Source organism: Macrotis lagotis, chromosome 8 (assembly GCF_037893015.1).
Source record: "Macrotis lagotis isolate mMagLag1 chromosome 8, bilby.v1.9.chrom.fasta, whole genome shotgun sequence".
NCBI classification, from domain to species: Eukaryota; Metazoa; Chordata; class Mammalia; order Peramelemorphia; family Peramelidae; genus Macrotis; species Macrotis lagotis.
Window position 1 is genome coordinate 91,068,731 of NC_133665.1, and position 25,606 is coordinate 91,094,336.

The 25,606-nt window shown below is 34.4% G+C and overlaps 1 protein-coding gene across 2 annotated transcripts in view; it reads left to right on the forward strand.

The window, feature by feature from the left end:
* The first annotated feature begins 7,746 nt into the window (after positions 1-7,746).
* LOC141494885 (uncharacterized) overlaps positions 7,747-25,606 on the forward strand; it is a 50,195-nt gene continuing 32,335 nt past the window's right edge. Inside the window, exon 1 of one of the 2 annotated variants that reach the window (XM_074196025.1) lies at positions 7,747-7,872. The gene's annotated coding sequence lies outside the window, so the exon portion shown is untranslated. Of the gene's footprint in view, positions 7,873-19,274; positions 19,337-25,606 lie in introns of those variants that run through there. The other variant, XM_074196027.1, reaches the window with a different exon arrangement.

Consider the following 25,606-nt stretch of genomic DNA (forward strand, 5'->3'; position numbering starts at 1 on the left):
GAAATAAGAAAGAAGGGAGTTGCAATCAGCAATGGCAACGTTGGAAAAATATGGAATTAACTTTTGTGATGGACTTATCATAAAGAATGTGATCTACTCACGACAGAGTTGATGGTGTTGGAACAAAGACTGAAACACATTTTTTTGTTATTATTATTTGGTGGAGGGTGCAGGGCAAATGGGGCTGGGTGGCCTGCCTGGGGCCGCATAGCAGGGTGATCATTGGGTGTCTGGGGCCGGATTCGGACCCAGGTGCTCCTGGCTCAAGGGCCAATGCTCTGTCTGCCACCCAACCACCCCTACTATTATTACTATTTTATTTTATTTTGGGTCTTTTTTTTTCTTCTTTTTGGTTTTTGCAGGGTAGTGGGGATCGGGTGGCTTGCATGTCACATGGCTGGGTGATTATTGGGTTTACGAGGCTGGATATGGACTCGCTGGATATGGACTCAGGTGCTCATGGCTCCAGGGCTGGCGCTTTGTCCATTGCACAACCTGGCCATACCTACAATTATTACTATTATTTTTCTTAATTTTAATTTTTTTCTCCCCCCCTTTACTTTTTTGCCCAAGCAAGTTTATCTATATTCATGGGGGAGGGGTATTTTGTTTACTTGTAAACAAGTATATTTTATTAATGTAAAGAAAAACATTTGTACAAAATGAGAATAAAAAATAAATTTAAAAAAAGAGAGGATATATTAATTAAAATTTCCTTTCAAATGTAAGTCTTTGTATTAAAAAAATGAAAGAAGAAAAGCTGAGGGGGAAAATGTTTTATAACTTATTTAGATGATTCCTTTCATCTGAAAAAAGAATCATTTAATTTCAAGTATAAAGTATCTTGCTCGTGATCATCACTAAGCTATTCTATCTCATTGTATTATATCTCCCCAAGAAACTTAAAATCTTTAAATATGCAAACTTCATTTCTTTACTATTTTAGTTTGTGCCTATAAAAGGAACCCAAGAAATGCATATTAATGGCTGCTTCTAATGAATAATTGGCAGGATTCAAGAATGTTTTGGTAAATTAATGTACATTGATAGATATACCACACAATGTCTGATAACTAGTGTGCTTACCCTTTCCTTTTGTCTGTATATCTGAGCATAGGCAGGTTATTTTCTATATGTGAACAGAATTTTTTTAATAACCCTGAAGATTTTAACATAACCTTTCAGATTAATATGTCCCAAAAGATCAGGAGTATTCTAACTAGACAGTGGAAATACATTAGAATTAATCTCATCCAATTACCATTTTTTACATATTATGTGACTTGTTCAAGATCATATAGAAATCAAAATTAGAAATCAGTACATGAAATGACAAATTCATTGCTGTATCCATCACAAACTGTTGCTTCCACATGGGACATGCTGAGGAAGGCCTGGTGTTGAACACAGGCAGAAAAGAAACTCCTTATCCCAAAACTAAATTATATACTTCTATCTGATTCTATGAGGAGCAATTAGATGGAGTAGCAGATAGAATTCTAGGCCAAGAGTCAGGAAAATATGAGTTAAAATCCAACCTTATACTTACTAACTATATGACCATTTAACCTTGTTTGCTTAAGTTTCCTCATCTGCAAATAGAACTGGAGAAGGAAATGCCAAACCACTTTAGTATTTTTCTAAGAAAACCCTAAATGGGGGGGCCACAAACAAAATTGATAAAGGACTGAACAAAGATCTGCTTCTATAGCTAGAAATCTATGCTTTTGCCATATTATTTTGCCCACCTATTGAAAAATGTATACTGGGGTGGCTAGGTGGTGCAGTGGATAAATCACCAGCCCTGGAGTCAGGAGTACCTTGGTTCAAATCCAGTCTCAGACACTTAATAGTTTACCTAGCTGTGTGGCCTTGGGCGAGCTACTTAACCCCATTGCCTTGAAAAATCTAAAAAAATAAATAAAAATAAAAATAAAAAATGTACGCCTTGGGGCGGCTAGGTTGCACAGTGGATAGAGAACCAGCCCTGAAGTCAGGAGTCCCTGAGTTCAAATCTGACCTCAGACATTTAATAATAACCTAGCTGGGTGGCCTTGGGCAAGCTACTTAAATCCTAAAAAGCATGTATGCCTCTAGGAATAGAAAATACTTTTAAAAGATTATCAGTCATTTATGTGAATAATTTCAAACCCTTCTCAAAGATCAAATTCTGACAATGACTCCCCTTTGCCTACAGATTAAAGGCCATATGTTTTAATCTGGCATTTAATTCCTTCCCCTATCTTTATACACACATGTACATGTGTGTGCAATCTGGAGGCAAACTCCCTTTGCAAGCCCATTTCCCTCCACTCAATTAGACAATAACCTCTAGCCTAATTGCTTTCTTCATTGTTCTCATACTGTGTCAGACACATTTTCACTGTTAGGCTTTGTGTTTCCTTTTCCTTTTTCTTTTCTGAAATGTTCTCCTTACTCCCCTCTGCTCTTCTAATTTTTACCTCTTTCTACAAGCTTGAGCTCATTTCCCATGTCTGCTATGAAGACTTTCAAGTCTATCAGTCATCATTCCTTTCCTTCACAAAATTACTGTAGAAATTATTGTCTTTATTACTCCTCTGTCACCTTCCTATTGCCACTAGATTCATTGCTTTTTAAAGCACTGGCATCAAATTCAAATAGAAAAGAGGAGTAGGGATCCCTTGTGGACCATATATTGCTTTTAAATTAATATCTATATTTTTATGTTTATTTATTTTGTTATTTCCCAATTACATTTTAATCTCATTTAGACTTCACTTGGAAAGGTTAAAGGCTGCAAGTGGCCTATAGGTCCATTTCTAATAGTTCTCAACAGAATAATAAGTTTAATATCATCAACCAAATAATAAGTTTGGTGTGGATGAAGGATTTGTTTGATAGGAGCAGCCTTGCATCTTTTGATAACAGCACAAATTCTTGTAGCAAGATGGAATCTTGGAAGTTCATATTTTAAATATGCCATTTGGTCATATGCATCTCTTGTATATATATTATTTAGCTTATTTCATATATTTATCAATGAGAAGTCACCAAAGGAAATAAATAAGGAAAACATTAAAAAACATTTACTGACCCAAAGAAGTTTACCTAAAGTGAAGTCTGATAATATAAATGTCATAAGTATACTGATTTACTAGTCAGAGAATAAATAGCAAGTCTTTATTTAACAGCACATTAAATATCACCAAAAGCCTTATGATAATGGGTAGATGCTTTGAGAAATCAGAATTAAGATGAATACAAGTTTTAACCTGGGAATCTTGAGACAATGGCAATCTTTAGTATCATTAAAAACAAAGATGGAGTGGCTACTTTTCCCCCATCTTTCCACCTCCAAGATTCCCATATTTTCCACTTTCAGTAAGCAATTTCTTATTAGTAAGAACGATTTAGAAGAGAAATTTATGCCCTTGGTTCTAACTTTTGAAGGATAAAATTATCATCAAGAAATATTAAGAAATTCCTAGAAACTTAGTCTGGGGCATTTAGCATAGTAGATACATGGATAATTGAATTTACTTCTCATTGGTTTACCATGCCTCCATGTTAGGTTTGCAATTTGTTTATTATCTCCTTTCTCTCAGGAAAATTTGAGTTTTTCAAAAACAAAGGGGGGAGAGAATATTCAGTAGTTGGGACTGATCAATGTCAAAGTCTATAGAGAGTTCAAGGAAGTCCCATAGTTTGACCTTTCCCATCATGTGAGAATCACTCATACATAAAAACACAAAATAGAGAAGATGATAGAAATTGGTTCAGGTAGCTCATGCAGAGAGCTCACATCTGATAAAGGGACAGGCTAATTTTTTTGTTAGAAAAAAAGGATAAAAGAGGAGAAGATAGTTTCAGATGGCAAGAAATACAGATGTTTATGGGTGGAAGTTAAGGAAGTTGATGTCAAGGGCCTTGCTTTTCTGAGTAAAGTAGGAAGTGATGTCATCTAATGAGTATAAAAATTACTTTCCTAATTAAAAGAACCCTGATGCCTCATTATTATAGAATTAGCAGAAGAACATGCTGTAGTAGTAGCAGTAGCAGCAACAGCAGCAACACAATAGTAATACCAGATTTGGAAAGAGAAGTCTTACATTTTAGTTCAGATTTATATGTATTATGTGCTTGTTTTGGTTATTTAGTCATTTTGAGGTCCTCTGTAGATCTCTATCATATAGGGTTCTATGAGGAACAAATGTGATTGATAATGTATACTGACATGCTTTTTAAATTGCAAAGCACAACAGAAATTTAAGTATTATTAGTCTTTGTTGTGGTTTGTTAATAACTTTCACAAGGTGACCTCCATGGAATATAATTTCCAGATATTGAAAAATAGTAAATTTTTACATTTTTTACTGTGTTCAGCAGGAGTTTAAATCTTAATGACATGTTATAAATAGGGGTTTCTAACTCTAAAACAACACCTTCAAATTTTGATTTATATGAGTTCACTGAGTGGTACATAGTGAAAACCAAAAATCTGTTGTTAAATTTACTAATATGAAAAAGGGAAATGGTTTGAACCTACAAAACTTGAACATTGCTGAATCTAGGTTTTTATTCTTTTTTAAATAACTCTGAAAATCCATTAAAGTAGGATTTGAGCATGAAGTCTTAAATATTTTATCATAAAAAACACTTCTATTCAAAGAAATCATAATATATCCACAGTATTATGGTTCTTATAAGTGGAGAAAATTATCCCAGTTTCTAAAATTCCTGATTAATCAATTAATCAACAAACAAACCTTTCAAAAAGAATTTAAATCATTCACAATTCTAGCCCAATACCTAGAATATTCTTGTTTACAGTAGGGATTTAGTAAATGTTTCTTGAATTTAATGTCTTTGGCCTGGGAGACATAGTTTTGCATATTATATTGTTCTTCTCCCTGAATTCTTTTGGATGTCAAGCTATTGGACATAGGACTAGGAATTACTACCTATAATGTATTTTACATTCCAGTCACACTTGCCATTTTATTATTCATATCAGACACTTAATCACTCTGACTTTAAATAGGTTGTACATAAGCCTGTAACAGCCTCTTTATCTTCTCCTCTCACAATCCCTGGTTCTCTTCATATCTCTGCTGAACTGCCTACCCCTCCACCAGCCCTTTCCTGATCCCACTAGCCACCACTCTCCCACCTTCAAACTCATGCCTTGTAATTCCAATGTTTTTTCAATTATGTCCAATTGTGACTTAAGGATAAAAGGAACTCTAAGAATCAAGCCCCTCATAATTACATAAGGAATCTGAGTTTTCCAGAGTTAAAAGACTTGCCCAAGGTTCCCAAACTAGTAATGAGTAGAAATAGGAGTTGAACTTTGGTTTTCAGACTCATGAACCACTGCTATTGAATTATGCTGACTTGCCTTTCTCATACAAATTAATTAAAAAGCTATTGTCATGTAAAATCATTTTTTTTTACATGTGTAAAACTCAGGGTTGTTAAGTTAGGCTCCTGTCTGATGAAGCAGACTTAAAAGTTTCCCCTTCTCCCTTAGTAGTAATTCTTCTCTTAGAATTGTAGTTTGGGAAAATAATGAATGACTGAAAAAATTTCCAAATAAGAAACAGAAAAATTCTTTAACAGTTATCTAAGGTTTGGAATGCCAACTCCCGAGGAATACAAAGGATTTTCCCCTGTGGCTCCTGATGATGATGATGATGAGGGTGGTGGTGGTGGTGGTGGTGGTGGTGATGTTTGTCCTTTGTTCTCAAAGATGACTATGATATCAGGGAGGTGATGACATGGCAAGTAGATGAATTGGATTTTAGTCAGGGGGTGTTATGCTAAATCACCAGCCTCACTTTCTCCCCGAGAGTCATCTGGGTCCAATAACTACATATGAATCAGGACAACTAGAGATGATCCTGGATTCAAGGCAGTCAGGGTTACATGACTTGCCAAAGGTCACACAGTAAATATCAAATGTCTGAGTCTGGATTGGAACTCATATCCTCCTGACTTTAGGACTAGTGCTACAGCCACTGCACCACCTTGCTGCCCTTATAATGACAATGATGATTGATATGTAGCTCCTAGAACTGTCTTGAACCATCATGTTGCTAACAAGGTATGCAGAAAAATGCAATGCACATAGTTAACCTTACATGCTTTGGGGAAATAAGTCTAGAATAGTAATATGAAGTAACTTAACAATAAAAAATATATAACTTGTAACAGGTCCTCATCCATCTCCTCTGAAGTAAAGGGGGGGGGGTGGTTGGTGAGCAGAAATAAGTTAAGGGTAGACAGGTCCTTGCTGACTATTTTTCTATCAGCGTTCCCACCACCCAAGCAAGCATCTATGATGAAAATAAAAGTCACAATCACATACCTCCCATTTGTTTCATTTTTATTTGTCATGATTTCCCTTGGAGATTTGTGTTTTGAGGAAGGTAATTGCACATATTATAGGCATGGAGAAGATCCTACCACCTATCTTATAGATAATATTTATATTCTACTTTGCAAAGGGTTTTACAAATAATTTCTCAATTTTATCTTTATAATAATCCTGAAATGGAAATATTATTATCCCCATTTTATAGTTGAGAAAACTGGAGACAAACAGATGTTAAATGATTTGCCCAGGATCGTACAGCCTATAAGTATCTGAGACTAGATTTTTTACTTTAAATACTCCTGATTCTAAAGATCCAGTATTCTGTCCACTATACCATCTATCTGCCTCTTTGTAACCTCAAAAATTCATGATGTAGGGAAAAACTCTCAAAGTCTTCATCTCATATTCCCCCCACTATACAACTCCTAGGATCTTTAGAAACTTAAGTTCCCTAGAATGCAGTTCAGACCAAGACCTCTTGGAATTTTGTTACACATCTTTACAAAAATTACCTTATTGTAGAACAATAAATTTTTTTCAACAGTTTTTTGTCATTGTCATTGTTGAGACAATTCTATCAACATACATGTCATCCAAGGAAAACCTCTTTTGCAATTAACTACATGCACAGTATTGTGTTGTTGAGAAATAAACACCAATTCCCCACCAAAGATGAATTCAGATCAACAGCAAAGAAAGTCATCATCCTTGCTGTTGGCCAACCTCCCTTCTTGGCTGTTTTACTTTCTGTATTGAAGTCACTTTGGCTTACCAGTGATCTGCCAACCTGAGAGTGTAAACTATCCAAATCTTTAAAAAACTAAAGCAACAGTGCTTATGACTTCCTTTAGGAAGCATTGATCTCAATACCAATTCAGAGCAGTAGAACCTATTGACTTGTTAGCAGGGAAGCATTTACACAGATTCCCAATTAACACTCCCTCTGGTTTAGTTCTCCAGTCTCATTAACTGCCAAATAATTCATCTGTCATCCAGCCTAGGGATCAAAGATTGCTGGCTACTAAATATTAGAACTTGAGCATTGGATCAGAAAATGGGATTTCTCTTATTTATTTTGTTGTGCCAAGAGACAAACCAAGTGCATCAGTTTTTCTTGTTGGACTGGGGTTAGCCTTTCTCAAAATTCCTTTCATTATAACTGTTAAGAGACGGTATGTTATAGTGGATAACTGCTAATTGTTTACCAAGTGAAACCAAATTTCGAAATCTACCTCTGGCTCCTTATTAGCTGTATGACTATGGGGAAGATCAAGGGAAGCTTTAATTCTACCACAAGATATGGACAGGTACAATCTTCATAAGTGGAGGGAGTTTCCAAAAGTATGAAATCATAGACCTTTGTTTTATCTGTTTGTGGCATGCAAGTGGTTAAGGAGGCAACGGGTCATAATGGGGAGAGGCCCTGCTTTGAAACCAGGAAGTTTTGTGCTTGAGTCCTGGTCCAGACTGTCTTATGAACTATGATTGAGTCACTTAACTTCTCAATATTTAAGGTGAGTTATTCCTGAAGTATGGTAGAGGGATTCTAGATGAGCTTTACAGTCAAAACTATTATCATATCTCATAGACATTTTAATTTTAATGATAAATATTGATAGATATAATCTGCCTAAACAAATTTCCCCCACTGTTTTTTTTTTTTCGAAGACAATTGAGATTCAGTGACTTGCCCAGCTAGTAAATTTCTGAGGCCAAATTTGAACTCAGGTCTTTCCAACTTCAGGACTAGTACTCTATCCACTGCATCACCTAACTGCCCTTTCCAAAATTTACTGAGATTCAGTGATTCCATTTCTGAGATCTGAACATTCATTATTTGAAAAGGAATGAAGCAGAAGTATAAAGACAGACAAATTTAAAAGTGAATAAAAACAGAATGTTTATAAAGACATGGGGTTTTTTTTGGTTATGTGTATATTTTCACTGAATTGAATGCTATACAAAAGAAATTTGATAAATATCATAGAATAAGCAAATCATAATGGCAATAATTTTCCATTATAAAAATTATACCAAATGACTTTGAGCAAAAGTCAATAATTTTAATGGTATCAAACAGTACTTTTAAATTTTTTTCCAGACTATGAAGTAAATTAGTTTAAGTGTCTGTGAAGAAACTGAAGATAAATGTGAAAATGAAGTGTAATCTAATTGAATGTGACTGGGAAAGTCTTGAGTAATGGCTCGTTGACATCTGAGGAAGTAAACAGTCTACCAGTACTATCTAGAATAGCTACATATTTCATGTGCATCCACTACAGTAACCCATAAATTGCTTTAGTTAAGAAAGGTAAATGGAAATTTGAGTTATAATGTGCAGAAGTAATTACCAAATGTGGCCATTGATCATTAGATTAGCATCAGCCTGCTTTCTTCAAAAAGTTATAATTCATTATATTTCATTGTAATTACCTCCCCTCACCCTCCATCACCCCCTCAGAACAGTGCTGCTTCCATATATAAAGACTGTAAATGCAGTACACTTCACTGTTCACAGTGCACAGGATAATATTATTACATAATTGAACGTTCTTTTCTGTGGGGCTAAAGCAAAGGGAAAGACTGTGGGTCCCACACAAAAGGTTAGATGAGATCCTATCCTTTCAACTCTAAAATCCTATAGTGATGTTGCCTCATTTTATTCTTAGTTGATTTTGGTCTGTATGTCTTCTATATTTAACCAAATTATGATTTTTTCAGGGACATTGTTTTCTATTTGTTAAATACAGACAAACTCCTAGAATATACAGCTATGATACTCTTAGTGTTAGGCAATTTGAATAGGGATATGACAAGGAGAGCTACAGAGATCAGAAGTGTGAGAATGAGGTTGCATGATAGCATCAGTGCTATATTGTAGAAGAGTTAACCTGATGAGCCACAGGTTAGACTTGATGAACCCTGATTCTCTTAGGACTTAAAATTTTGAAGTCTTATCTACATGATAATTTTGAGAAATTTAAACTCAGTACATTTTCACTGAATAACAACAAAATGAATTTCCCCTTCATATTAAACAAAATCATCAAAACCAGTATCTGTATATATCAAGGCAGAATTTTCTTGTGGGCTAATAATTAAGTTAGATCAGTCAGTGTGAAGGTACTCTTCTAGAATGTACTTTTGATTACTAGATTAAGTATGAATGGATAAAGAAGAAAAAAAAATCCTTAAGGATTGGTGTTAAATTGGCTAATATGTACCTCAATTGTTTATTGACTTTAAGTTATTTAAAAATAGTAACTTTGAATCCAAATTCTAGTTATTTATTTGATTACTTTAATTCAATTGTGTTTTTGATAAATAAGGTTTGGGAAATTCATGATTATAAATGTCTGGAGTCTGAGAGAGACTGCCTATCTTACTTTCAGGGGGAAAAACAAACAAATCAATCTAAAACCCCTTTATAATTAAAGGAATGCCTACTGCTAAACACATAAATAAATTAAAGATTCAGTTTTTTCACAAAAAAACTGTTGTTAAAAATAAATTGGTGAAAAAAATGTATGTAAATATTTCTCTACATATGAGAAAGCCCATATTTTACTTTGATTGTAGAATGCACGCACAAAGTACAATCATAGAATTTATCGTAGTTAAGGTACTTTCCCCCTCCTTCCCTCCTCTTCTCTCTTTTCCCTTCTTTCTGTCCACATGCCTGGTACTCTGACCAAAAGAATGTAAATTTTGATAGCTGAAACCTAGCCAGATATCTAAGGGTTTATAGGTCTCAAATCCCCCTGGTTCTCATAGACTTGCCAACAGAAGGTCGCAGGCCAAGTCCCACTAGGAAATTATTTGGGCTCAGATTGCCATATAGTGAATGTAAATAGCAACTGTTTCTGGTTTGGGCAAAAACCCTGAGGGTCTTTCCTCTCCCAGATTGATTTTCCTTTTTCCTGACTAAATTAAAGAGGTCATTCTTTGTTTCTTTTTTTCCTACTAGCCTGAATCATTGAATGGGCACTAAGACCTTTTAAAGACCCCAGCTTATAAAGACCAAGGTGTCCCATTTCTTCCAGGGCTATTTCCTTTTGTTCATTTGTTGAAGGAGAAATCTCTGTCCAGGTTTTTTTTTTTTGATATTAAGAAAATATTATTTGTACCTGTATCGTATTTTTTCAGAGGTTCCTCTGGTCCAGATTGTTCAGTATAAGCCCTATCAGATGCAAGTTCTCTCCAATTGTTCAATATAATTTCATTGTTAAATGTAAATTCTCCAAAATAAGAGCAATCCCATTCCATCCCTCTACTGCTCCTCCAGCTTCCTGCCTCTCAGGCTTGCAAAGTGGGGGTCCTTGACCCAAGTCTGATAGAGAAGGTGAGTCACCCTTTGATCCCCTTTTCCTAATTCTTCCTTGCACAGGAAGTGAGCAAGACTATAAATGTTTGTCCCCCATTCCCATCCACACTAGACTCACTTGGTTCAAGCCCAGTCATCTCTTATGACTGCTCCCCTTTCTCTCTTTCCCTCTTTTTCCTCAACCTTTGTTATTCATTCTGTCTTTACATAATTGTCTCTTCTTAATGAAGTTATTCTGTGAACTGTTTGTGCTTTACAGACCTGTGATGAACTTTGTAGGTCTGTGAATTTAAAAAAAAAAAAAAAACACCTGAGCTTTCATAGCTCCAGAGTCAGTCTTGAGTTCTTCACTAAGAACCTATGGGGTGGCACCACCTAGATTTGTCATCACTGATCCATATCTGACCACTATGCTCATATAACATGAGAAGAGAAAATGAGGATGGTGATTTTAGACAGTTCTCTCTCTCTATCTCTCTCTCTCTCTCTCTCTCTCTCTCTCTCTCTCTCTCTCTCTCTCTCTCTCTCTCTCTCTCTCACACACACACACACACACACACACACACACACACATACGTGTATGCCATGGCACCACATCCCTGTTGTCAGGGTCCCCTTCAAGGACCACCACCACCACCTCCAATCATTTTTGCATGAAAGGAAAAGACTAGTGAGGTCTACTAACTTCTCTGATATCAACCCTTGAATCAAGGGCAGAATCTGGAGTAGACTCTAAAGCTTTGGAAACTCAATCTGGCATTCTTTCCACTCTCTTACTTTGTCCCTCTATTTAGGTTTAAAAAGAGAATTTGAATAATGACATGTTTACTCTGCTTCCTCCAGATTGTCTATAAAACAGCAGAAAAGAGATCCAGACTGTCCTAGGAGGTTTACAAACTAATGATTTATAGCAAGGACCCATGTGGCAATTCTGCAAGGCTAACTCCTGAGTTTCTTTTCTGAATACTCTTTACTTTTAATATCAGATACTTAAACTGAGCTATATTGGCTGCTAGATTTAATGGCCCATCAGTGTTTTCCTTTCCATTAAACCTCCCATAACTCCAGGTGTTTATAACCTGTTCATACAGATTTCCTTGATAAAAGAGAGAACAAAGATCCTTGAAACTGTCTTTTCCCTTCCTTTACCATTAATATTTTCAATCTTCCAATTAACACTATAGAATTTACTGTAACCTATTTTCCAAATAATTATTAACCAAATTAGGAATAAAGGATTTTTAAAGTTTCTCATATATGAATTTATATGGAAGAACATTCAGTTCCCTGCATTCATTTTATTTTTTGCAAGGCAATGGTGTTAAATGACTCGCTCGAGGTCACACAGCTAAGTAATTAAGTGTCCAGGGCCACATTTGAATTCAGGTCCTCCTAATTCCACTGTCAGGGCTCTATTTACTGTGCCACCTAGCTGCTCCCCCTGCATTCATTTTTGACAAAAATATTGAAATATAATAATTAAAAAACATTTCTAATTACTAATGGTGCTCGCCTAATATCATAGGCAGTAAAGTTAGCTCTGTTGTTCCAGTAATGCTGGCTTTCAGATGGATTTGAAGTTCTGAATACTTGTGGATCAAGTTTGACCACTAGAAATATACTGATCAATTCTCAATGTCGTATCAGTCACAATACATTCTCTATACCCTGGAGTCTCAGGAGGACCTGAGTTCAAATTTGACCTCAGAAACTTCTAACTGTAATTGTGAGCAAGACACTTTACTCCATTGCCCCACAAAAAGAAATGCTTATTAAAATTACTAGAGATTAATGAACAGGTGAATACTGTAGTCAGGTCTATGCTTTAGGAAAAGTATTTTGGCAGTTATGTAGAAAAAAAGACTTGAAGCAGAGACACCAATCTAGATATTAATGAATTAATTAGGTCTAGGGAAGAGATGAGGAACCTCTCTAGGATGGTGGATAAATTGTACTATAGAGTCAGGTAATAATCTTGAGATTTACTCTGCAAGTAGAATTAGCAGCATTTTATAACTGATTTGACCTGGTGGGGGGAGGAAAAGAAAAGAGTCGAGGATGATTCTAAGGTTGCCAACCTCTATGGCTAGAAAGAGGGTTTGACTAATTCAACTCAAGAAGCTAGAAAGAGGAAGGGTTTAGGGATGAAAATAATGAGTTTATAATCTATACTATAATGGAGAAAGAACTGAGGTCACATTTGAACTCAGGTCCTCCTGAGAGTCCAAGTCTGGTGATCTATCTACTGCAACATTCAACTATCCAGACAGATGGAACTTTGATTAGAGTACTGGCACAGAAGTCAGGAAGACCTGAGTTCAAATCTGATCTCAGACACTTATTAGCTGTATGACCTTGGGCAAGTCACTTAATCCTGATGACCTCACATCTAGGTCTATCTCCAGTCATCCTGATCCATATCTAGCCACTGGATCCAGATGACTCTGGAGGAGAACGTGAGGCTGGTGACCCCTTAGCAAAGTACCCCATCACTGAAATCCATTTCTCAGGCTTTTCATGACTTCATCACTCTGATATCATGGTGTTCTTCAAATAAAATGTCAATTGTTATTATTATTATTATTATTATTATTATTATTATTATTATTATTATTATCTCTAGTGGCTCCCAAAAGATTCTAGGACAAGACAGAAATTCCTCAATTTGACATTTAGATGCTTTCCTTCTATGTCTGTAGAATACTTCTTCATATATCCTATTTTTATGCCAAAAAGTTCAATTAAGGACATTTTATCTTCCACAACTTTGTGCAAGTTATTCCTCATGCCTTTGATGAACTCCCACCTCAATGTCTGGCTCTTAGAATTCCCAGCTTTTTGGCAAAGTTCAGTTCAGGCTATAAATTTTATATTATTCCAAATAATATATATATATATATATATATTATTTTTCAATTTTATATATATATATATATAATTCAATAAAGTATTCCTGACTTCCCTAGCCATTAGTGCTCTCTTTAATCTTTAAATTAATTTATCTTTACATTTAAGTACCTTGCATATATTTGTCTCTTATATATTTTATCCCATGGGAAAATGCAAGGATTATTCTAGAGAATAGGTACTATTTAGTTTATTCTCTTTAAAGGATTAGAACCTGACACAGTACTATTTTTCTAATTTTATGCTTAGTAAATGTTTATTGAATTGAATTGCTACAACTTCTCTTCTTGTGTGACTCTGGCCCATGTGCCCATGTCCTTCCATAAATTTTCTGGAGGATTCCACTAGTTCTTTTTAATGTGCTGTATTTGGTATATATGCATATATTATAATATATATATATATATATATATATATATATATATGTCTATGTGTATGCATATGAGGCATTTTGACTATCCCCCAATAGCCCTTCATTCTCACTAAGTGGCATTTTTTCTTTAATTATATGTTCGACAATATTACTCAACTTAAATACAAATCATCATTGAGAAAACACTGTTGTCAGTTTAGACCCACCATATGATATTTCATTTCCTTTTGGATTCCTCAGAATTCTGAATCTTCAGGGACTGTGGCACAAAGTAATTTGTAGCCATATAGTTGTGGAATTATGGTGGAAAAAATAGGATTATTTGACACAGAGGGCCTTAAATCATTAAAAGTCCCCTATACAGATTTCAGTGTTTCCTGCTAATTTTGAGTCTAACTCAGTGGTTTTCCCATCCATCTTTATGTCATAATATTTTCTGAACAGTATATATTTTTCACTTACTTTTCATGAAACCTGTATGGGTGGATGACTGGGTCAGTCATTTTTGAACTTCAAGGAGGCGATTCTGTTTTAATCTGAAACCTTATGCAATTAGCAAAAGTCATAAACAAAGAATATCATTTGTATAATTATATCATAAAGAGAACTCCTTTTACATATTAGAAATCATAGCTATTTAATATAAGCCATTATCAGTGTATTTTTAAGCAGTTGTTGTTTAAGTGAGACCCCATCTTTTTCCCCCTTTTGCTATATAAACTTTTACTGCAACATTTATTGATTTCATTCATTCTCCAATTTCTCCAAATAATGAAATTTCCAAAATATTTTGGTATTTCATGGAAATGATGGCAGAAAAAATTAGAGGAAAAAATCTGGATTGTATAATCACTATATTGTATAATCACGATAACCATAGTTGGCTGATAAGACCCATTTCTATTAGCACTTGAAGGTTTATGAAGTATTTGCCTCACAAGTTAACAAAGTTTCAGAGAGGTAAGAAGTAGAAATGTTATTTTCCCTAAATTATAGATGACAAAATAGAAATTCAAAGAGATGAAATGTCTTGCGTATGGTTAAGCAAGTACGGCGGTCAGAATTTGAAATTCAAGTCCACTTCACCTTCTGAAATATCCCACTTGAACCTGATCATTTAACTCTCAAATCAGTATTCAGAATTATAAGAAGAACAAATTTCCACAATACTGGGAATTTTGATTCTCATCCTACTTAATGTTGAAAGTGGGGTCCAGAAATGTAAGAAAATTGGATTATTTCTCCCTAGCAGGAAGAATAAGTCTTCATAATATCAGGTCCTTAGGTAGACATGGATAGAAAGTCCTATCAAGGTGGCAGAGTAGAGTTCATAGATAACCAATAATCTGATTACCACACAAACCATCTTTATCAACATCCCCACCCCCTAAATAATCATATGAATCCAGATCCTCTAAAGAACACAAGTGAAAATAAAAGTTTCAAGTCTGAAACTAAGAAACAAAGCTTCAGGATGGGGAGGAAAATCTTCAGTGAAAAGATAAAAAAAAAGTCACAGTATAGAGAGAGAGAGAGAGAGAGAGAGAGAGAGAGAGAGAGAGAGAGAGAGAGAATAGGATAAATTACCTGGTTGTAGAAGAAATGAACTTCTAAAAAAAAAAAAAAACAGTCTTTTTCTCTTTCCTCTTCTAAAGAAAAGGATTTAAACTAAGGACAGTCACAGCAGATGAGAATCTTCATGTTTGTAATGAAGAAAATGGCACAATTCAAAATCTTAATTTAGTCTGATTCTCAAGGAAAGCTAGAGTCTGGGTTCAGTAAGGTCTGGGACACAGGAAGGGTCAGATTCACATCTGAGGCCTTAGCAATAAAAATGAATAAAAAAGTCAAAAAAGGACTTCTAGGGTGCCAGAATGACACAAAGTCAGAAGAGGAAAATAAATCAATAGCACTTATATTCAAAGCACAAGAACTAAAAACCCTAGCTTGTCCAAAAGAAAATTTAGAATTATTTGAAATGATTCAAAATTAAATGAGAACTATGAAGAAGAGACTTAGAAAAAAAGAATCAACATCAACACAATAGGTACAAAAATCTTCCATTAAGTACCAGACTTTGTTAAAAATTAGATAATAAGAATTATATAGGATAGCTAGATGATCTTGGAGTCAAGAGGATGAGAGTTCGAATCCAACATTTACTGAGTGACCTTGTGCAAGTGACTTAACCCTGATTGCCTCAAATTCAGTGCCATCTCCAGTCATCCTGAGATAGAGGAAAAAGTGAGACTGGTGACTTAGCACAGTGCCCCTTCACTCAGATCCAGTTCATATGCTTGTCATGGCATCACCTCCCTGATCATGTCTTCTTTGAGACTGAAGGACAAACATCAATAAGAATTATAATACAAAGTCAAATGATTGAGCAAAAAGAGGATATCTTAATATATATATATATATATATATCAAAAACAAGTGATTTAGAAAATAGATCAACAAAAATTATCTTAAGAATCTATGAAATATTTGAAATCCTCACAATAGTACATCCTACTTTAAGATGTCTTTAAAGAAAATTGTCCAGATATAAAAATAGTTCAGTGGGAAAACAGAGATGATCTACTTATCATCTCCAGAAAAGAAAAAAAATGCAGCAATCATCCAAGAGAAAAGAATTCAAATATCTAAGAAGAATAGTAATGACTGTATAATATTTAGCAGTGATTACTATAAACATAGGGCAGCAAGACAGTGCAGTGGGTAGAGAACTGGCTCTGAAGTCAGAGGGATCTGAGTTCAAATGTGACCTCAGATGCTTTTGCTACCTGTGTGACCTTGGGAAAGTCACTTCACCCTGATTTCCTAGATTCAAGGTTATCTCCAGTCTTCCTAATTCATATCTGGTCTATGGGTTCAGATGACTGGAGGAGAATGTGAGGCTGGTGACTTAGTACAACCTCCCCTCATTCACATCCAATTCATGTGCATGTTTTAACATCACCTCGCTGATATCATGGTGGTCTTTGAAAATGAGGACAAATATTATCATATTTTAAAAGGCAAAAGCTATCTACAACAAACCCGACAAAACTGGATATTATCTTACAATTTAAAAAAGAGAAAGTTCAATGAATAAGAGGCTTCAAACCTTTCTTTTGAAAGATTAGAACTTAAAAGGATCTTTGAAATATAGATATGGGAGACAAAAGAAACATGAAAAAATCAATATAAAAAATAACCTTATAAAGACCATATAATGATAAACTGCTGCTTAAGGTGGGATGGAGGTTCTTTCAGAATCCTATTGACATAGGGGGGTAAAACATAGTTAAATTAGATAGAAGACATAAATAATTTTAGTTTTTTTTGATAAAACTGTAAAAAGAAATAAAAGGAGGAAAGGCTACATTAGGGAGAAATGGAAAGGAAGAGGCAAGATCATACATAATTGAGGGGCACAAGAAGAAGTATATGAAAACATAAAAGGAATGCATGGAACAGGCATCACTTGAACTTCACTTTGATTTAAATTGGTTGAAAGAGAGCAGAATTCACATGCAGAGTCTCCTGTAGGAATGTATTCAACTCAACAGGGATAGAGGAAGCTTGTAAAGATAGACACAGAACCAAGGATTAATCAGAAGCAAAATAAATTCTAGCCTTGAAGAAGGGATAATGAAAAGGAGGAGGGGCCCAAATAAGTCCTTTCTCAGTCTTTAAATTTAGCCACCATAATCTGAGCAGGAATATCCACCCCCCCAAAAAAAAAGAAATAAAGGGGAAAAAATACTCAATGACTTCCTTTTTATGTATAATCTTCCTTTCATTTGACCATTTTAAAAGTAATCATTTGGTCATTTAAATATTATCTCCTTGAGAACTTGGACCGGTTTTTGTTGTGTTTTTTATTATTTTTTTCCCTTCAGGAGGTGAGAGGTGTTTTTATATCCAGAGAACATAATACCTATATGGTCCTTGGCACACAGTAAATATTTAACGAAACCTGATTGACTGACAAACAGACAGAATTAGATTACTAGCCTAGCAAGAAGTTCTTTAAAAGGTGAGATGATGGAACTCTTAGTACATATGTGCCAATAATGATATAAGATGATACTCTATAAGCATTACTGAAATTGAATTGATAAATGCTATGGATATCAAATACAAAACAGGCAGTTAAATTTGAAAAGAAGTTTCTACTCATTTAATTAAAAAAAGAATCATTTCAATATGGCATTTTTTCTATTGATGATTATGATGATAATGATGATGAAAATAGAGATTTCTATAGCACTTTAATAAATACAAATCATAATATATGGTGGTTTTAAAATTCTCTTAACAACCCATGAAATAATATTACAGATACTATTTTACTGATGAGGGAACTGAGACTAAGAGAGATTAAGTGAATTATCCAGAATAACTATCATAAGATAGAGATAGGTATTTTTAAATAAATGTATTATTTTTTGTTATGAATGTCCATTTTTTAAAAAATCTAAATTCCAGTTTTCCCACCCACTGAGAAAGAAAGCAATATGATACCAATTATACATGTGAAATCATGTAAAACATATTTCCATATTAGTCAATTGCAAAAAAAAATAGCAAGAAAAATGGATTGAAAAGATGTCATCATTTCTCTCTCTCTGAGTGCCTAGTACTTTTACTTTTCATCATGAGTCCTCTAGAATTCTCTTGGATCACTGAATTATTCAGAATTGCTAAATCATTCACATTTGATAATCATTATAAATCTGCTATTACTATGTGCAATTTTCTCCTTGATCTGTTTACTCCATTTTGAATCAGATAATATATCTTTCCAGGTTTTTCTGAATCTTATCAATTTTTATGGCATCATAATATGCCATCTTAATCATAAACCACAATTTGTTCATCCATTCTTCACTTTATGGGCATCCCTTTATTTTCCGATTCTGAGTTAACCACCACAAAAAGTGCTGCAATAAATATTTTTGTACATACAGATCTTTTCCCTTTTTCTTTCATCTCTTTTGGAAAAAGTCCTAGTAATGGTATCATTGGTCAGAGTATGTACAATTTTATAAGCCCTTTGGGCATAGTTCCAAATTGTTCTCCCAAGTTGAGTGGAGCAGTTCACAAGAGTGCATTAGATTCATTTTTTCCCTCTTTCTCCTGCGACATTTGTCATTTTACTTGTCTGTAATTTTAGTCAATCTGATGAGTTTGAGGTAGTACCTCAGGCTCCTTTTCGTTTGTATTTCTCTAATCAGTTGTGATTTAGAGTATGTTTTTTTTTTTATTTGACTACAGATAGCTTTGATTAGTCAGGTTTGAACCCAGGCTTTATTCACTTGAAATTCAGGATTCAAGAAACTGCATCATGATGACTTTTTATATGCAGCTGGGGAGCATTGACAAGGTAAAACAAAGTATTAAGTCTTCATTCTTTTAGTTCAATTATTTGCAGAGCTATTTTGTTGTTATTATTTACAGAAAAAATCCAAATGGGTTGTGTCTGGATTGAAAAGTTAAAGTAAGGAGACAGATGAGAATACAGCGAAGGCTAGAATTTCTGTGAGCTGGATAAAGATGTTTTAGATGGAACAATTTTTTTTTTTATTTTGAAGGGACAGCTCTTCTCAAAATATTGTTAACATATATATTGCATTAATTCTGATATGCATAAGAATTCACAAACTTCTTACATTAATGCCTCTGAGACGCTCAGATTGCAAAGCACTGATTCTGTCCAGTTCCTTCATGTAGTATTGCATAATAGGTAGAAAAGGATGTAGCAACAGCAAATTTGTTGCTGTTGTCCAGTTATTTTTCAATCTTGTCCAACTCTTCATGTTCCCACTTAGGGTTTTGCTAGAAGAGATAATGGTTTGCCATTTACTCCAGGTCATTTTACATATGAAGAAACCGAGACAAATATGATTTAGTAAATTTTCCAGGATCACAGAGCTAGTATAATTGCCTGAAATCACATTTGAGTCCATGTCTTACTGACACCAGGGTTGATATTCTTTCTACTATGACAGCTAATTTCCTTGACACTTAATGACACTTTTTGATTCATGACAAAAATTTAATCTATGTCTTTGTTCCTTTATCAGTAGAATGGTTAACTTTTTGAAAAAAATACCTGATATCTTTTTGAAAATTGGCTATTCAGACAAAACTAAAATACATAAAACCCTTTAGAAACATTGAATTGTTCCATAAATATGAGCCATGATTAATATAATTTATATATAAGAAAATTATGATAGGGGAGTTGAAACTAATTGTCTATTTCCACACAGTAAAAAATAGCAGAGCTTTGCTTTAAATCAAATCCAACTCTTCTAAGTTTGAACCCATTGGACTCTTTCTATGGAAGTGCTTTTCATATGTGATATAGATAAAATACAGTTTTTTATTTGTTTGTTGTAAAATATTTATATGCTTGATCACAAAGGAAAATTTGTCTTTTTTTTCCATTTCTCTTATGCTTTTGTGATTGTTATTCTAGACCAGTACTCATGCATCCCTTTAAATTAAATTCACAGCACAATGTAGACATAATGTTAGTGTGGTTTCTTTTGGTAATTAAAATTTCAAAAAATGAAAACTTCCAAATAATTGCTTTGCCCCAGGCTCCTTGGTTCAGTTATTTCCAACAAAAAAAAATGGATGCTGTTAACCAGCTCCATTATTGTATGATGAGCTTACAAGTGTCTCCAGGTTTGGCAATTGATATCATCTCTTTTAAATTGACATTGAGTTCAGATTTTCCTGATGTCAGCATTCTATCATTAGCTGTGCTTATAGGAAGGAAAAAAGTACCTGAATGTAATTAATACTAAAATCTCTTTCAGTAAGGCAAATGAGTATTTACTTATTTATTTATATATAACCTTTTTAAAAAATTTTAAGGAGCAAAAGTGGTTTCTTGTCAAGAAAAGACCCTTGATCCTATAGGCAAGAGATTAAAGTTTTAATCCAGATTCTAATATTTAAGAATGGATGATCTTGAACAAGTAACTTTTCCTTTCTGAGCTTCAGTTTCCCCATCTGTAAAATGAAGATAATGACATTTTTACTATCCATCTTTAACACTATTTTGTACAAACATTAATCTTAGCACAGAGGTTTCCTTACTTTGAAGACTTAGAATCTGTTTATGTCATATCATTAGTTTCTTCCTCTAAGACTACTTTTGTCTTCAGCTGATTAAAATAATAGGCCTCAAGTTATTTGATTCCATTCAAAGGTATAGATTAAATGATATCTATGTTCATATGTGTGCATGTATGTGTACATATGTGTATATAACTCCAGTTATGAAATGAGTTGCGTCCTGTCTCTGACATACACTGATCATGGCTTTGAAGAAGTTTCATTATACCTCTAAATGCCTTAAGAAACTCCATGGCAGAGTTGGTAGTCATCTGTCTTGGTAAGGGATCTGTCCTCAATGGGAATTTTTGCTGCCATTGAAATTACAGCTCTAATTCCAAAACAAACAAAATCTGTGCCAGACATTTTGCTAGATGGTGAGAATACAAAAGTGACACAGTGGCTAGAGTGTCAAGTATGGAATTAGGAAGATTCATCTGGTCCCAGACACTCACTGGCTGTGCAACTCTGTATGTAAGTCACTTACCCTATTTGCTTCCATTTTTTCATCTAGAAAATGAGCTGGAGATAGAAATGGCAAACCACTCCAGTATCTTTGCAAAGAAAATTCAAGACGGGAAAATGAAGAAGCAGACATGTGAAATAGACCTGAACTTACTAAATGAGAAGGCTAAATATATACAAAAATGCTTTAGAGGGAGGGAAAGGAAGGGAAAGAAAGAGAAGTGGGGGAGTAGAAGAAAGAGAGAGAAGGAAAAAAGATGAAGAGGGAAAGAGTGGGAAATGAAGACAAACAGGAGAGAAAGAGAAAAAAAGGAAGGCCAGTCTAGGAAAAGTATAGCTTCTACTTGGTTAGAGATGTGTGGGATAAAAATCCACTTAAAAAATATAGAGAGACTCCTCTGAGCAAAAAAGGGAACACTCCAAGTCTCACAAAGGTAGTGAAGAGCAAGGGGCTGCCCTGAATTGAATTGACCGTTAAGCAAGATCATATGGCCTAACACAATCCTCTCCTCCTTCCTATCCTCTCTCTCTCTGTTGATTCATTGGTTAGTCTTCAGAGTTACATTCTACTTGTGGAAAATCTACCCCAACAACAAAAAAAATAATGAAAGGTTTTTATAAAACATTACGTCACCATCCAGATGGTGAGAATAAACCTTCAGGATTATAACTATCTTATAGAAGTAATGTAACTTGTCTTGGAATGCAAGGCCTAGAAACAGTAAATTATCCTCCCAGTTCCTTATCGAGAAAACAGGTGACATTACAAGTGTCATTTGGAATGACAAAATCTTTCTCATGAGAAAAAAATCTACTCTCCTTCTAGTAATGAGTAAAATAAGTCTTATTAAAAGTTAGGAGCGTGACCCTCCAATTTGAAATACAAGGGGCTTTCTTCTAGATAGTTTAAGAATAATAGTTCGTTCTTTCTCAAAAGTTTCATAACCCTGAGAGGACTTCACGAGGAATATTAACCCTGAAGTGGTTTTATTGGGAATATTCCACTCAATCCCTCCTCTTTTTTAAATATATATATATGTTGCATCTGAAGTACTCTCACACTATTCTTGATACCCACTAAGATTCTATTCTTTCTTGGGACCCATGTTGTTCTTCTTGGAACTCCCTGACCAAACAACCCTAAGAGATGCTAATATTGCAAAGTCATTTTGTGTAAAATGAGAACATAGTACCCATCACCTAGTCGGAAATGAAAAAGTGGCTATTAAACTGAAATTAATTGAACTAGCAAGATTAAGCAAGGTCTTGTTTAGGAGATGGCTCTTAAGTTGAGAAAAAGGATGTAGATAATTCCAAATGGTTTTATATTAAAGTTGCTTTATATGGATGAGAATTAAAGAATATTTCAGTGACAATTTTGTGTAGTTAAAAGAATGGCATAGAAGATTCTTTGGCTTCCATCAACTTCATAAATTGAGGATGTTGCATTTATAATAATTCAAAATAATGATTAAAAAATTTCATACCTTGGGGTAAACCTAGAAAAGAGTAAAAAGTTTACTCAGGAAATATTATGTTAAAACATTAGAAGGAGAAAATGTAATAAAACTTTCCATATCAAGAAAAAAATGAGGAAATGGAAAGGGAAAATAAAATATGTTGATTTGTCAGTCATTCAGAAAGACCTTAAGATATTGAGGTATGGGGAAAGTTATGTAGAATACACAGGTAAGGAAAGCTTTACAAATATTATGTGATTTAAAAGAGGGACTCTTCAAATGTGTCTAATCTGGAAATGGTTGACCTTTCCAATCAGTCAGGTCATACTGTACATTGCTTATTAGATGTTAAACATTTTTCCAGGTTTCAGAGATTAATTTTTTGATAAGACAAAAGATACTTCTTGTTTTGGAGGAGCTCATAGTTGAATGAAAACTATAGTCTCTCATATTTACTATCTTCCAGAATAGTTTGTAAGACTTCCTTAGGGACAGTCTTGGGACAAAAAAAAAATAAAGTAGCTATAATTTGTTGTCCTGGGCTGTGTCTGAATTTCTAACAGGTAAGTCCTTCATTTTAGGGTTAATTTATTGCTATAACAATTATACTGAAGAAAATCCACTCTACAAATCACTATAACTTATTACTATAGGAATTTTTAATATGTATAATCTCATTCAAGTGGGCAGCTCTTAGTGTGGATATGTTCTTAAATAAGGCAGTTTTATAGCTATTTCTAAAAAGTAGTCCTAGAGAATTCTATGAATATACTATCAGTATGTGTCAGAGGCAAAATTTGAATCAGTGTCCCTCAATCCAAGGCTGATTTATACTATCAATTATTCTGCTTGTTGTTTTTCAGTTGCTTCAGGCATATCTGACTCTTTATGTCCCCATTTAGGGTTTTTTGGCAAAGTTAGCAGGATGATTTTACCATTTCCTTTCCCTGCTCATTTTTACAGAAGAGAAATTGAGAAAAACAAGGTTAAAGTGACTTGCCCAGGGTCACAAATCTGAAGACAGATGTGAAGTCAGAAAGATGTCTCCCTGATTTTAATCCCAATTCTATATTCTATATTCTATATTCATTGTCCCATTTAGCTTTCCATTATCCAGCATTGTCTCTTAATTAGAGAATTGGGGGGAACAATAACTAAGTATCTCAAAGGAACTATGTAATTAAGTCTTTCTTTGGGATCTCCACATCTTTCTTTAGAATACAGAGTGTACCTATTCTCTATTCCCAATCCCTCCCCAACCAATTCAATAAAGAGTAACCTTTGAACTCATTTCTAAAATATACAGAAAAGTGAGTCAAATTTTCAAAACAAACAAGCCATTCCCCAATTGACAAATGGTCAAAGGATATGCAAAGGCAATTTACAGATGAGGAAATCAAAACAATCCATAGTCATGTGAACATTTGCTCTAAATCATTACCTATTAAAGAAATACAAATTAAAGCATCTCTGAGGTACAACCTCATGCCTCTCAGACTGGCCAATATGACCATAAAGGACAATGATCAATGTTGGAAGAGATGTGGGAAATCTGGGACGCTAATACATTGTTGGTGGAACTGTGAATCATCCAACCTTTCTGGAGAGCAATTTGGAATTACACCCAAGGGGCAACAAAAATGTGCATACCCTTTGATCCAGCAATAGCGCTACTGGGTCTATACCCTGAAGAGATTATGAAAAAGGGTAAAAACATCACTTGTACAAAAAGATTCATAGCAGCCTTGTTTGTGGTGGCAAAGAATTGGAAATTAAGTGAATGTCCTTCAATTGGGGAATAGCTTAACTAATTGTGGTATATGTATGTCATGGGACACTATTCTTCTATTAGAAACCAGGAAGGATGGGAATTCAGGGAAGCATGGAAGGATTTGCATGAACTGATGCTGAACAAGATCAGCAGAACCAGAAAAACATTTGTAACAGCAACATGAGGGTGATGATCAACTTTGATGTATTTGTTCATTTCATCAGTGTGACAATCAGGGACAATTTTGGGCTATCTGCAATGGAAAATATCATCTATATACAGAGAAAGAAATGTGGAGTTTGAACAAAGACCAAAGACTATTACCTTCAATTCTGGAGGAAAAAGACACATTATCTCATTATGTAATTTTGCTATTTCTTATATTTTATTTTTCTTCCTTAATGATATGATTTCTTTCTCATCACATTGAACTTAGATCAATGTATACCATGGAAACAATGTAAAGACTTACAGACCACCTTCTGTGGGGGGTGGGGGGAAGGAAGCAAGAATAAGGGAAAAATTGTAAAACTCAAAATAAATAAAATCTTTCTTAAAAATTAAAAAAGAGGGACAGCTAGGTGGCGCAGTGGATAAAGCACCGGCCCTGGAGTCAGGAATACCTGGGTTCAAATCCGGTCTCAGACACTTAATAATTACCTAGCTGTGTGACCTTGGGCAAGCCACTTAACCCCATTGCCTTGCAAAAAAAAAAAATTAAAAAAACCTAACTAAAAAAATTTTAAAAAGAGTAATTCTTGACTAAGACTGTCCTTGTGCTGTGCTCATGATAAAGCTAGGTGATGTCACATCAGTCAGCATATTAGTC